Source organism: Cupressus sempervirens, chromosome 11 (genome assembly GCF_028749045.1).
Source record: "Cupressus sempervirens isolate cs-2001-9-10 chromosome 11, ASM2874904v1, whole genome shotgun sequence".
Taxonomy (NCBI): Eukaryota; Viridiplantae; Streptophyta; class Pinopsida; order Cupressales; family Cupressaceae; genus Cupressus; species Cupressus sempervirens.
The window spans coordinates 517,997,756-518,014,328 of NC_143128.1; the positions used below are offsets into that span (position 1 = coordinate 517,997,756).

General features: G+C 34.4%; 1 pseudogene; it reads left to right on the forward strand.

Annotated features, from left to right (window-relative positions):
* Nucleotides 1–10,816: 10,816 nt before the first annotated feature.
* On the forward strand, nt 10,817–13,681 carry LOC149530634 (uncharacterized; annotated as a pseudogene).
* Nucleotides 13,682–16,573: the final 2,892 nt, after the last annotated feature.

Sequence of the window (16,573 nt, forward strand, 5' to 3'; positions counted from 1 at the left end):
TGATTTATTAAATGTTTTATTTAATAAATGGGCATGTGGGATTAAATTAAATCAAATTTTGCATTTATTTAATTTAATAGAGGAATGAGGATTTTATTGATAAATTGATTTTGGGTTATCATTTGATTTTACCAATTGGACTATAGTTAATTAAATAAATAAATTAACTAGGGGATGACGATTAATTAATTAAATATAAAATATTTAATCAATAATGTCCTAGAAGATAACTAAATTAGATTACCTAGTGATGTAATCAAATTTAGGTGTCTACATGTATGATCGCCACCATGGTTTTCCCTTTGATCAAGGGTTTCCCTAGTTAACATATCTGGTGTTATTGTGCATGAGTATTTTGCTATAGTTTCTGATTATACTGCTCATATGGTTAAGGATTAATAAGGCTAATAATTGTTATAATAGTTGTATAACTGATTCACCCCCCCTCTCAGTTATATTGGTGGAATTTAGTTTCTAACAATTCGTATCAAAGCACTAGGTGCTCGAAGAGAAAGCTTAATAGCTTGGGGAGATCAATGGCAGGTGACTTTAGAAAAGAAAGCCCAAAGTCTGATGAAGTTGATCTTGATATTCAAAAGATGGAGTTCCTTGGTGAGATATCATAATTGTGTACAAAACAAAGCATTGAGTTTCCAGATCCAGAATCTTTTTGTTGCATACACAAGAATAGAAGCACAAGTAAAGAAAAATCTAGGTCCGAATAAGACAAGAAGATCAAAGAAGGTATTGATCTTCTTATGAAAAGAGAGCCATAATGTATGAAAATTTTTGTTTGTTGGGCATGTAAAGAATTTGGCCATTTTTTGTCCAAATGTCCTAAGAGAGTAGGAAAAACTAGAAATAACTCGTTGTCTGATGATGATGAAGAATTTAAAGCAAGTATGGAAAGATTCTTGAATGATAGTAATGACGATGGACTTGAATTGATTGAGAAAGAAGAAGTAAAGGAATAAACAACTTTAGCAACTATTGTTGATGATGAAGAAGAAGATACTTTAGTAACTATTGTTGATGATAAAGAAGAAGATAATCCTAAGATTGTTAGGGAAAATATTGAAGCTTTCTTTGATACTTACAATGTTTTGCAGAATGATGTACAGATTGTTGAGAAAAGAGGACAACAAAGAACATAACCTAGAGAAGAGATAAGAGTTGAGATAAAAAATCCTACACCTAACATGAACTTGGCAAAGAACCACCCTACATAACAAATTATTGGAAGCAAAGATAAATGGGTAATGACAAGAAACAAAGTGGATGAGGAATTATGCTTGATTTATCAAGTTGAACCTAAGAGTGTAGATGAGGAATGCAAGGATGATCATTGGATTCAAGCAATGAAGTAGGAATTAGATCATATCAAGAATAATGAGACATGGGAATCGTTCCCTAGGCCTAAAGAAAAAAATGTTATAGGAACTAAATGAGTATTCATAAACAAGATGAATGAACAATGTGAAGTTGTGAGGAATAAAGCTAGATTGGTATCCATAGGATATTCACAAAAAGAAGGTATAGATTATGAAGAAACATATACTTCTGTAGCCAAAATGGAAGTAGTAAGAATGTTCTTGGCTTATGCAACAAGTAAGAAGTTTAAAGTGTATCAGATAGATGTTAAATCAACATTTTTGAATTAGAAAAACTTGAAGACGAGGTTTACATTGAGTAGCCTGAAGGATTTCCTTTGACAAAAGAAAAGGATATGGTATGCAAATTGAAGAAAGAACTATATGGTCTAAAGAAAGCACCTAGAACCTAGTATGAAAGATTGGATACGTATTTGGAAAAAATGGGATTTGTTAAAGGTGCAACATGTAGTGACTTATATTATAGTTTGTTGATCATTGTGATATTTGTTGATGGCATAATCTTTGAAGGTAATGATGAAACAAGTGATAAGTTTGCTGAAGATGTGATGAATGAGTTTGAGATGAGTATGATTGGAGAGATGAATTTCTTCTTGGGTTTATAGATCGTGCACAACAAAGATAGTATTTTCATATCACAAGCTAAATACTTGAAAGACTTACTAAAAATATGTCTTAGAAATTTATAAGCCTGTTGGTATGCCTATGATAATTGGTCATAAGTTATCTAGCAAGGATGAGATACCTACAGTTGAGAAGAAAAAGTATAGATCTATGATTGGAGGTTTACAATATCTGACTCACATTAGACTAGTTATAGAAAATACATTTGGGATAACAACAAGATTTCAAGCTAATCCTAAGGAATCTCATTATGCAACAGTAAAGAGTATATTTAGATATCTAAAGGGTACACCTGATTATGGATTATGGTATGATATATCAAGTGATTTCACTTTATGTGCTTATACTAATGCAGATTGGGTAAGTGATTTGGATAATAGAAAAAGAACTTATGGTGGGGCATTTTTTCTTAGAGGAAATTTGGTTTCTTGGCTGAGCAAGAAACAAGATTTTATTTCATAGATTACAGCTGAAGAAGAGTATGTAGAAACAACAAACAATTGTAATCATATTATGTGGATGAAGTAGATGCTGAAGGATATTGGGATAGAATTTTTAGAACCTATTTTCATACATTGTGATTACACAAGTACAATGAGTATGTCTAAGAGTCCTGTGATGCATTCTAAGACTAAGCATATATCCATTAAGTATCATGTATTGAGAGAGAGAGTTGCAGAGAAAGAAATAAGATTGGAGTATGTGAGTACAAAAGATTAGAATACATACATATTTACGAAGCCCTTACCTAAAGATACATTTGAATATTTGCGAGGTATGCTTGGGGTTATGCCCCTGCCTACTTCTGAGTAGATGATGTAGAGATTGCATCAGTCCAGTGGTACAAAGTACTATTGTTTGACTGAACTAAATGTGGATGCTTCCTGTATGGGGGAGTATATGAGATGAGCAGAGTCATCAAGGACTCTTTGTAGTTGGTATAAAACAATGTCTGTGGACACTCAAGCTGGTTGAAGACTTGGACCATATGATTGACATAATGAAGCCTTTGTCATTGATGTTAATGGGGGAGAGATTGAATGAATAACATCTCCTATGTATGAATGGGGGAGAGATTGTGTGAATGGGGGAGATATTTCATAAAAGATATCTCCTATGAATGGGGAGAGAGAAGTACCACAAATGGGGGAGAAGATCCTCTAATAGGGGAGAGATTGAGTTGTTGACGTCAATAGGGAGAAATTATGAACAATTGATTTCCATCCATGTAAGATTGAGAGTTTTTCCTGAGAGTCAGAGTGTGAACAACTTATGCCGATCCTAATGAAAGAGATGCAAATAGAGTAATGTTCCAAAGGATTTCAGATTTGATTGATGAAGAGGATTTGAAAAGAATAGAGCAACAACAACAACAACGTTTGGTTTGGTATTCTAGGAACTTAGATGTTTTTCATATATGTTGTCATCAATGTCAAAGGAGATTGTTAACATGAATGTTGATGGTATTACTTTGGGGGAGTATCCTAAGCATTGCAAGAGCATGTGGTAGATTGTTAGCATGATTGACATGTTGCATTCATGACTGTGTTTGTCATTGATGTCAACATAGCAATATTTCTATGAAGATTGACAAAGTAGCAGAGAGAGAACGAGGTCGTACAAACAATGAGTTGATGATCAGGTTAAGGGTATTTAAGGACGTGTTCTACACTATGCCCTAATGACGAGGTTAATTGTGCATCAAGAAAGGTGAAGATATGCAAAAGATATGCTTGATTTACCGAGAGCAGTATATAGATAGAGTTCTCAAGAAGAAGTTTCTGATGAATGGATTATATCTCCTAACAGAGATAGAATCGTGTTATGCGAGGTTAGACAGTGATAGTAAATATTCTAATGATGATTTCAACGAGTGTCCAAGGTTTGAGGTTGCACATGTGAGAAGTTGTAGAGCTGTGAGTTGATAATGTTGTGTAATTGTAATATAATTAATTATCTTAATGTGGTCCTAATATAATTAATTGGGAAAACCTCAAGGCTGACTCAAGGAATTTTTTTCAGGACATGGTATAAAGGAAGGATATTTTCCTTGTTTGGAAACATGCATGAAGTGCAAAGTGTGCGAGAAAGAGTAGAGTATTTGGTAAATGCGAGTAAGTGATCCAAGGGATTATTGGATGCAAAATTGGTGACCTGGCATTAAGATCAAAAGAATAAGAGAAGTTCAGTTGATAGGATAGAGGAAGAGGAAGTTAAAGTAAAATTCATTTATATTATTCAACAAGGAATAATACAACGATCAGCTGGACGATGAGTTTAGTGGTCTTTCCCTTAAAGCTATTTGGACAATGGGTCCACCTGCCTTCTACAACTCCTAACAGGGTTGGAATTTCCTAATTGGGTTCAAAGTCTCTTAATAGGGATTGATATGTACTGAATGTACTTCATTGACACCTAATAGGGTCCATCCTTAGTACATCATTTTGTGGGCATATTTCCCATTGAGTTTTCCCTTTGATCAGGGGTTTCCCTAGTTAATATATATGGTGTTATTGTGTATGAGTATTTTGTTATGGTTGCTAATTATATTGCTCATATGGTTGAGGATTAATAAGGTTGGTAATTTTTATAATAGTTGTATAACTAATTTAACCCCACCCCCCCCCCCCCACTCTTAGTTATATTTGTGGACTTTCTAACAGTGTTATGCTAGGTGATAAATGAAAGAGCACAAACTCTACAAGGTACCAAGTTGTGTCATGTTCTATGATCTATGTGAGGAGAGGATAAATAGTTGTAATAGTCTAGAAATTTGTGTTATGTTAGTCCCACTCATCTTAAGTGTTCAGTAGAAGGAAACTCAAATAGTTTAGAAATTTGTGTTAAGCTAGTCGATTCATCTTGAAAAATCGGTGCTAAGGATTATTGGGAAAATCATTGTATGTAATGAAATATATAAATTGTTTCTAAGGAGAGTCAAATGATCTCACAAGTTGTTTTATTATAGTTAACTCATCCTTAGAAATTGGTGCCAAGGATAACCAACAAAATTATTTTATAGAACAAAAACTACAAATTGATGCTAAAGAGAGTTAAAGGGTCTAGAGAATTGTGTAATATTGGTCTATTCATTATGATGAACTATGAGAAAGGATAACAAAATAATGTCGTTTGCAAGGAAATCATGCAACATTTGTATAAGGATAACCAAGAAAAGAACATAAGAAAATGCTGCAACTTTTCAAAAATACTAACTAAATGAAGCACATTATTTGTAAGGAAATCTTGCAATATTTGAATAAGGATTTCCAAAATTAGCACACTATTTCTAAGAAAACCATGCAACATTTTCCACAAGAAGGTTGCATATATGCCCCCTTAAGATGGAAGCATAGGAATATGGTGGAATTTTAAGGAAAATAAAAATGAGGATAACTACTTTAATCACAAAGGAGATATCCTATAAGTGATAATATACATGGAATCTAAGACAAAGAAGGCATATCTATTTTGAGGGAAGGAAATATTTATTGTAAAAATATATCTTGCAACAATTGTAAAGAGATCATTTTCAAGGATGCACAATGAAATCAAGAAGAGGTCTTTTCTCAAAGATATATACCCCAAAGAGGAGATATTCAACAAGTACAATACCCTTGACGAAGTGAGGGGAAATATATCAAGAATACACACCTTCCATGTTGTCAGGTAATGGGATTCTTGGTGAAGGATAACACATTTCCTACCCCAAGTTAGAGATCATTTATAATAAACACGTTCTTTCAAGAAAGGAAGGAATAAGTTGTAGTCAAGGATTGAAGCATCTTGAAAAAGAGAAAATTCTTATGCAAAGGAAATAATTATATGAAATATGCAACAAAGGAAAATTGGATCCTTAGGAACGATAATAGATTGAAACACTATTCTTGCTTGCTAGGCACAGGGACAAGGATTGTATATGAATAATATCACCATGCCCAAAAATATCCCCTGACAAGGTAAACTACTAATGGCACATAGTGTGAAGCAACATAATAGGTGAAGGGAGTGCTAAGGTGTTACTTTGAGATGGAGAAAAAAGTACGAGATCTATTATAATATGAATAAGAACTCTATAATGTACATATTGAAGAAAATGTTTAAGCCCACTTAGCTTGAGACCCTATCTGTAGAACCTTTATCAATTTTTGTGTCTTATGAACCATTAATTTTGGAGTCTCTTTTGATAATTAGTTGGTAATAGGAGATAATTTCCATAGAAATTCAGAATATGCTATTACTATTAAGATTTAATTGTGTAGTTTTTGAGTCAAAATCATTGACACCATAAGAATCCATCTCTCATGAGAATGATTGGAACACTCAAAACATTGCATATAGGTGACGCTCACAATTATTAAGCGTTGGGCCTTCACAGGATGTTACCCTTTCCAATACCGATTTGACCAAGAAACACTTAACCATGGATTTTCTTGCAAGGATAAACCATCTTAGCTTGCAATCTCAATTGATGAACTAAAGAGAATATCTAATGAAGGGCTCATAAGGCGCAACACTTATTTAAATATTTTTGTCTAAAGTGTCTCTATAATTAATGATTCATAAGGTATAACATGTGTTGAAGGTTTTTCAAATGGGGCTGCAAGCTTAACTAGCTTAACCTTAGAGGAAACTATAGGGATATTTGTACTTGCATTTGAGTAGTAATAGGATGGGTGACATCATAGGAAGGCCCAATAATTAACCTTTGTGAGCATCTCCTAGATGTAATGAATGTTAAGTGTCCATTCATTCTCACAAGAGATAGATTCTTGTGAAACACACTAGTGCATTTTACCCTAAATTGCGACCAAGTATTTTAAATGGGTTGGTTGGTCAAGTTATAAAGCAAATTTTTGTTTTTTTTAATAACATGCGCGTGTTGGTCGTAATTGCGAAAAATTATTTTTGTTGAAATTGCGATACACACCACAGCATAAAAAAAAAAGAAGGGAAAAAATATAACACATTTCATTTGGCGCGAGGGTTGCTGTGAGTCCGGAGAACAGAACATAAGGGCGTGCTTTCGATGGTTCGCGATTGCCATATAATTTTAGGCATAGAATTGTATGGAAATTGCTAGAATGCTTCTTGATGTGCCGATGGTCAACCTCCATTGACCCACCACTTCAACTCCTTCACTTCTAGGATTTTGCTCGTAGGAGGGCATAGATTTTCAAGGGTGGGTTCCAGAAGAGAGGACTCGGCATTGTGTAGGGACCATTGTAACAGGTAAGAGTTTAGCGTTATATGGTTTTCTTTACCACGACATTGTGTAGGGTTGTAATATATAAAATTTTAGTTGATAAGGTTTTTGTTTGGCTAATTATGTATGAAATCCTTGTGTCTGAGGTGTAGGGTTAACCACTGATTACTTCCCATATATACCCGGGGCCAAACATAAAAACTTGTTATTAAAAGCCTTGCAGGCTTTCAAACCCTTAATATGACTCTCATGTTTAACTATTGTTTTCTCATAAATGTGTCTACATTTGGAGTACCGATTGTTAGATACATGTGTTCAAAGAGATCAGAGAAGGATTCTTCAGATGAGGATGGGAGTAATTTTTCCAAACGATCACCACTCAGTAGTGAAGAATGTGAAACTCTTGAATTGTATGACTTAAATTCAATTGAGGAAGGGAGCGTTTTGACCTTCTATGGGACTTTCAGTTATGATACTCTTGCTGCAATCAATCTTTTGGCCGCAGCTTTGTGTCTAGATGGCAAGGAAGATCAGCATGGGCTATAGGCGCTCTGTGACCTGTGTCATTTTTTGATGGTGCATTTTTTTGGTGGTAACTCCCACAGTCTAGTTTTGTCGCCCTCTATCTTGTCCAGACTCCACACAGATTCACCATGAATGACTTCGTCCCCTCTTCCAAGCACTCAACTCCTCATGCACGATCAAGCCTTGGATCATGCCTTTTTTTGCATTCAAGCCCTTGTTTATGTATTTTTAGTTGGTACATGATTTACATGATTTATTATCCTCCTATATTCAATAGTAGAAAGTGTTCCCTTCTCCACCATGTGGTGTCAATTCAACCACACTATAAGGGGTTTCATAAGAATGTGCTTGGGGACTCTATGTTGGGGACATTTTCTCCAAAATTAGTGGTTTGAGCACTCCATGCATTAATCTTGTGCTACTTTTTCAGTACTGATTGCTTAATGCATCCCGGTCTTCTACAACCACATGTTGTATTCATCTTGTGGAACTTTTGGTCCATCAAACTGTCCGTTAGAAGGGCTTTGAATGTGCATTACAAAAACTTTCAAACAACTATAATACTATGTACCATATAACATCTGAAAACAACAGTAATTATGAAAAGAGATTGAAGTTATATTGAGCCCATTGAATTGAACAAAGAAATTAACCAAGATAATCTTTGATTTCATGTGGAAAGTGGCTTGGTGAGATATTCATTTATGCTGTCCTGAGAAGGCAATTTTTTTGCTGTGGCATCCTACTTTTGGGGAGCTGAAAAATTGACAATTCAGATCTTAATTTAGTGTGCTGAGCAAGTTCTACCAAAAACATTTAGATTTTCTGAACCTACGTTATGATTGACTTCAACTATTTCACTATTGTAAGCTTCATGCAACAATTTGGCTCAGGTTTTGTGTCAGCTGTACAATGTAATTTCTTTTAGACACTCTAATTGTTTGAATCTGTAGCTTGTGACCTTTTATCTACCAATTACTTTGGTTATTGGTAAAATTGATGAATAATATTCTGTATTTGGAGAGGTTATTATGGATTGAAGAAATCTTAGCTTGTTTAATAATATTTTATATAGGATCATGAGCTTTAGATTGGAACTTTTTATTTGGGAGCAACACAGTAATTATATTTGTTATTTGATATGGAAGTAGAATTCTTAGAGTGAAACTTTTTGGATTGACAGTTGAGAATGATATATTTTTGTTATTGGATATAAGAGTATGAGTTCTAGATTAATATTTCTTGGACAAATAATCAAGAATACTAATAATTTTTAATTGTTTGATATGAGAGCATGAGTCTTATATTAGAGCTTCTTCAATTGTAAGCTAAGAGCAATAATTATTTTTGTTCTAGTCTGTATGGGAGCAAGAGCCTTAAACTGAAACCTTTTCAGTTGAGTGCCAAGGACAATAATTATTTTCGCTACTTGGTATGGAAGTCTGCGACCTAGCTTGAAAAACCTCTTTGATAAGAACCAAGAACCATAATTATTTTTGTTACTTGATATGAGAGCACAAACCTTAGATTGGGATATTCTTAATTGGTAGAAAGAACACCAATCGTCTTTGTTACTTGGTATGGGAGTGCGAGCCTTGTACTAAAACCTCTTCAACTGAGAGCCAAGAACAATAATTGTTTATGTTACATCACTAAGGGAATTTCCCTCTCATTTGCTTATAGGCCCTCCAGAACTGGTGTAAATCAAGAAACTAATATGCTGACTGGTTTGAGATTTCTTTTCTTCTACATTAAATGGAATCTGCTTGAAACTTAATGGAAGTTTGGTGCTTTCGCTAATTGCATGTTATTCACAGGGTTACAAAATAGTGTTAGCAAAAAATTTCTAGTTGCATTTGAGATGCACAAGTCTTAGCTTTTTCAACTAGTTATGGGTATTTATAAGGGTAATTAAAAATGTCATGTTTATCACTTGTAGTGGTGCATTGACCGGATGGATTGGGGGCATCATAGAAGTTCAATTCATTGACTTTATTTTAATGTTCTCCACGAGCAATTTAGTGTGCCTATTTAACAATTTTCTCCTATACTTCTTTCCTTCTATTATGTGGCCTTATCTCACCAAGCTTTTCTTCTTTGCTTTTGCATTGATCTGTGTCTTATCAATACATCTGTATTTTATTGATGGAAACTTATGGCTCATAATTAGTGTTTTGTGTTTTAGTGAGGAGATAATGGAAAATGTAGAAGTATCCTTTTAAATGGAAATGTTGAAAATATGCTTTGCATATATACAACTAAGCTAGTCTTGATACCAAGGATGTCTATGAGATAAGGTAATATCTTCCAAAACTCATAACACATTTGTACATGATCCATAAATAAGCATTACAACAAGTGAACAATAAGGTAAAGGCCATGTGAGATAAATGTACATTTAATATATAGTAATTATTCTATTACAATTTGAAATGATTAGAACTCTTGAGTAGTAGTATATGGAATACTATACATCTCTAATGTAGTTTGTCTAGCATTTAGGAAAAACAATGGCATCATAGAATATCATTTCTTTAATATTTTGAGAGTTAAAAACTATGGTGAACTACTTATATATTTTTAATATTTCAAAAGTGTAATATAAATGTGGAACCAATTTTTGTTGTGTCTTATAAATGTGGAACCACGTTACAGTGCAAGTTTGGTATATCCCTACCTTACCTTCACCCATTCTGTTAACGGATTTTGACTATAGTGGAAACAAAACCTTCCATAATTATTAATTATAAGTCAAGTAATATTTTGAATCATAACGATTCTGGGATTTATAGACATAAGTTGTCTATTTTTATCTTTCAAATGTGCTTTGCCTGCTGCAGTTATTTCTATGAATTAGATTTTTCTGAATGTAATTTTTTGACATCTCTGGTAAAACTTAATCTTGTTTGGCATCCTCTTGGGTGATGGAGTTAAACAATCACAATATAGGAGTTATAAACTAGTATAGGAGTAGTTATGCATATAATTTCATACATTTGCACTGTAATTTTTAGAAATGTGGAAGCACAAAACCGCAATCACAATACCAAATCCAACTCCATAACTTAATATGTCAATTTCAACAACATGTATCGAAGATGAGAGAAGTTCTCTGTTAGATTTCAAGGGTGGCCTTTATCTTTCCTCTAGTCAGTTATCCTCTTGGCATGGATTGAATTGTTGCGAGTGGGAGGGCGTTGGCTGCGATTATCATACATCTCATGTGATTACCCTTGATCTAAGCAATCAGTTGAGTGGTGAAATTCATCCATCGCTGTTTGATCTACAACACCTGCAACACTTGGATTTCAGCTGGAATTACTTTCAAGATATTTCTATTCCTCCACAATTCTCAAAACTGTAGAGGCTTTCATTTCTTAGCTTGTCAAATGTTGGATTTAGCGGTGAGGTTCCTCTAGTGTTGGGAAATATGTCAAGCTTGCGTCATCTGGATCTTTCATATAATTGGGAATTTAAGGGTGGTAAGTTTGATGTATGAGCCAAAGGTCTGAGAAGCCTTGAATTCTTGGGAATGAATGAAGTGAACCTGACAATGGGCTCGGAGCACTAGGGTGAGGCCCTCAGTGGTCTTCACAATCTCACCCAGATTCAACTATCTAGTTGTGGGCTGTTAGGTAATATTCTAGATGTATCAAATCTGACCTCTTTGTCCCATCTGAATTTATCATGGAATTCATTTTTGTTCGAACTACCCTCTTGGATTGAAAATGGGTCTTTGTTGGTTTCACTTGATCTCAGCTACAGTAATCTAAATGGCTCCATCCCTTCCAATTTCATGCCCCATTCGAAATTGAGAAATCTTGACCTTAGTGGTAATAATGACTTGAAGGGAAACCTTTCTTTCATTTTAGGCCATTCCAACTCACTTGTTGCTCTATCTCTTTCTGGCTGCAATTTAAGTGGAGAGTTTCCCCACTCTGCTGCAAACTATTCAAAACTTGAGACCATGGATCTGTCCCGTAATAATTTGGAGAGAACTATGCCATCCTCTTTTGACAACCTTTTATCCCTTGCACATCTAGAACTCAGTAACAACCAGCTGTTAGAAAGAATCCTAGACTCCAATTCAAAGTTGGCAAGTTTAAGAGTATTGTTACTCAGCTATAATCATCTGACTGGCCAGATTCCACCCTCTCTATGTGAGCTTTCAACATTAAGTGAGCTACATCTGGGCGATAACCAACTGTCAGGAACAATTCCAGATTCTCTTTTGAAGATGAGCAGTTTAAAAGTGTTGGTGCTTGCTTCCAACAGATTAAGAGGCAACATTTCATTTTAGATGCTCGAAAATTTTTCTCGCTTACGAGGATTGGACCTTTCTGAAAATTAGTTATCTATTACTATATTTGCAAGTTGGATTCCACAGTTTGACCATTTGGAGTACTTGGCATTGAGGTCTTGCAATATAGAAGGTGCTTTCCCTGCATTTTTGTCCCAACAATATCAATTGAAGGAACTAGATCTTTCAAGTAACAACATTGTGGGAAATATTCCTTCGTGGTTGTGGGATCTTCCTAATCTTGATACACTCATTCTTTCAAATAACAATCTAGAAGGTTCTCTACCCTGGCAGATATCCCATTGGTTTTCTGCAGTGGATTTGCAAGGGAATAGATTGTATAACACACTTCCTACTCTGGATTTTGTTTCATTCATATTAGATCTGTTAGATAATATGTTTAACGACTCGATTCCAAACATTAGACCTCCATCAGATATTTGGGCATCGATCTTTCTGTCATTGTCAAGAAATAACCTCTTTGGAGAAATTCCAAGTTCTACTTGCACAAATTCAAATAGAGTGGGCATTTTGGACTTGTCAAATAACAAGCTGATGGGCAAGATCCCTGTAACTATCAGGTTGTGTTCTCAATTAGTGGTTTTAAAATTGTCTCACAATGATTTGGAAGGGGAGATTCTAGAGGAGTTGGGAAATCTCACAGCTCTTCATGCACTAAATCTCAATGGCAATAGGTTTCAAGGTAATATTCCTCCGTCCCTTTCAAATTGCACAGGTCTCAAAATATTTGATTTGGGAAATAATAAATTTGAAGGTAAAATTCCTGTTTGGATTGAAAAGCTGAAAGATTTGAAAATTTTGAGCTTAACCTGTAATAATTTCGAAGGTAAAATTCCATCCCAACTTATGAGGTTGCAGAATCTCCAAATTCTAGATTTATCGAGTAATTGTTTATCAAAAAGTATCCCTCAAGATCTAAGTAATCTATATGCTATGGTCAATCAATCTCAAATTATTGATGAACGACTTACCTTCTCTTATTTCACTGATTTAAATCTGGACTCTCCTTATGAATCAAAGTTCAAGGATGAAGTAACAATTTGGATAAAAGGAAGGGTTCAAACATACGAGAAGATAATCTATGCAGACAAGTTCATGGATCTCTCACATAACAACCTCTCAGGCAATATTCCTCCAGCATCGAGAGTCCTCCAAGGTTTAATTTCTCTCAACTTCTCAAATAATCACCTATGTGGTTCAATTCCTGAATCCTTGGCAAACATGGCCCATTTAGAGTCTCTAGATCTTTCAGAAAACAAGTTGTTAGGAAAAATTCCTTTCGAATTTTCAAATCTAACCTTCCTCGAAGTATTGAATCTTTCAAACAACATGTTGTCAGGATTAATACCATAGGGAAAACAATTCACAACATTTGAGGCTTCCTCCTTTTTAGGAAACCTCAACCTTCATGGGTTTCCCCTTGAAAATATGACACTGGGTTGTGGTTCAGGTTGCAGAGAGCATCAAGCAGAATGGAATAAGACTACAATTTTTAGCAGAAAAGATATAATGGAGAGTCGATGGTGGGCAGTGGGATTGGGATTAAGTTATGGAGTTGGATTTGGTATGGTGATTGCAATGTTGTGCTTCCATAGTAGTTATAAACTAGTATAGGAGTAGTTATGCATATAATTTCATACATCTGCATTGTAATTTTATTTTTATGCATGGTTAGAACACTAGCTATAGTTTCTTAGTTTAGGAATTGAAGCATTATATAAACAAGTATGTACAATGTAAATAATATTGACAATTTTTTTGCAATAAAGCTTTATGCAATTGTTGCTTCACTCAGGGTGTGAGAATGCTTATATCTATGTCGTTTGATTCTTTTCCACATCTTGTTCAAAACATATAATGCAATCTCATCTATGAAGCGTATTATAAGCTAAGGATTTGAAGTGACTCATATACAATTCATTTTTTGTCATTTCATTATATGGTTTGAACAAGTGTGGAAAAAAATAAGATTTTTATTATGAATTTTCTGTTCACCAATCTATGTTAAACTAATCAACAAGATCAGTTTCCTAATACTTTATGAACTGGATGCTATTCGCAAGGTTAGTTTCATAATACTCACTATTCAATTGAGATAGACACGGCTCATTAGTTTGTTTGTATTCTCTTTGGATTTTGTTAAAGAAGACAGCTGAATGCTATATGAACTAAAAGTTCTGTGGTGTCAACAGGCTTGTGCATCTCTTGAGCCAAATTACCAGCCCTAGTGACATTTGCTGTTGTTCAAAAGTAGCACCATACTAGACTATTTGGAAACAACCATGCAGATAGGCATTCTATAGATAGACTTGGGAACATCTTGCCAAGTGTTCAGTACATAATAAAGCAACTGAATTTCATAAATTATTTTTTTGATAGTTGATTTGTTTAAATATTGCCCATCAAAAATTACTTAGTACATCTCATCTTTTTTCTGCATAGGAGCTTGCAGTTCTGAAGAATCTGATAGTGAAGAATTTGAAGAAGATATTGTAGCAAAGGTATATTTGGTGTTCTTTTTAAAGTGAAAATGTGATTGGAAATTTTGTATATTGTCATATTTCACTTGTAGAAAGGTCAAATTGTAAATAGAGGTGAAGTTGTATGGATTTAAGTTTCTTCTTCATTATTTATAATGCTCTCGATTCCTCCTTTGTAGCTGTAAAAATACTTGTTTATTTTGACCTTTCCAAATACCCTTTACCAGGTTCTTCAAGATTCCAAAATATCTTGGGCTGACTCCACTCTAGCATGTCCTAACTCCTACTTGGTTTAGAGACCTAACTCCTTTTTATATGTGTCTTCCTCTTACTACTCCATCTGCAGGTTGCAAACAAATCATCCTTCTTCCACCAACGAGTCATTCCATTCAAGAAAGATCATGTTTGACGATATCAACACACAAAAAAATAGGGAGACAATTGCTAGACTATGGTCTAACTATAAAAGAAAAGGTGATGGAAAATTTTATTGTCCTTGCAAAATGTGTAAGGGCTTAAAGACTCGAAGATATCTAATCACAACAATTGAGCAACATTGTAGGCAACATGGTCCCATTGAAGGGGGAAATGAGTATCGCCCATTGGTATGTATTTTAATAGTTTATAAATTACATAAGACATGATTTGATGATGACATCATGGTCATGGTTAATATAAGGTCATCATTTTCATATAGGTCAACATCCTTGAGTTTCATGTTATGGACCATGACAATTTGGAGAATGCGGATTTCCAAACGAGGGAACATGGAGGTGTGAATATCGAAGTAGAAGGTAATGATACCACGGAAGAAGACCAGGATGATGAAGATCATGATGATCAAGATGATGATGATGATGATGTAGAGCTTGATGTACTTTTACTTGAGAAGGTACACCAGTCCTTATATGAAGGCTCCAAAACAACTCTTCTTGCTGCTGTATTGCTATTGGTGAACTTGAAGTTTATGAATGGTTTATCCAATGTAGCAATGACACATATGTTAAGGTATGCCATATTCTTTCATTATTTTACTCGTAGTTCCCTTACAATTAACATTGGGTTCGTGTAGCAATTAATATTCTTTAAATTAAGAAATTATATTTTGGTCGTAGGTTGATAGGTCAAACATTCTACCTCGCTCGTACTGAGAATTATCTGCCATCATGAAAGATATTGGAATGGAGTATCAAATAATACATGCATGTCCGAACAATCATATTATATATCATAAACATCATGAATTTTCAACACAATGCCCTACTTGTCATATCAATAGATATCAATAAGATCAATTAACAAAAAAGGTGCCTCGCAAGGTTCTTTGACATATTCCCATTATTCCACGTCTGCAACGATTATTCAAGTGCAATAGCTTGGCACAATTTATGGATTACCATGCACGCAATAGAAGTCAAGATGACATTATACGAATGCCTGTAGATGGTTTGACATTTAAGGAAATAGAGGAAAAATGGCCACACTTTAAAGAAGAACCTCATAATCTCAAGCTTTCATTGGTAGCAGACGATGTCAATCCTTATGGAGAGATGAGATCTACTTACTCAGTGTGGCCTGTTTTTGTTATCAACAATAACATACCTCCTTGGTTGTCCATAAAGAGAGAACACATAATGTTGACACTGATTGTTCTAGGTATTTTTTGATTTAGTGGTCATCTAAATTAATTTATTATTACTAATCCATCAAATGGTCAAAATAATTATGTAATGTTTTTTCTCATTCAACTAGGTAAGTACTAAGTTAAAGATATCAACGTATATATTTAACCCCTTATCGATGAGTTGGTTGTGTTATGTAATGGGGTTACTATGTATGACATTTGTAGACCAATAGGACAAAGAAAATTTCAATTTCATGCAATGCTTGTATGGACAATACACGATGCCCCTGTGCTAATACATTATTGTGGTATGTTCTCTTCTTGACACCTCTTTTTTGGTATGTCAAAGTTAACACATTTAATCCAATTATACACAATCTTGTAGGTCTTCAGACAAAGGGT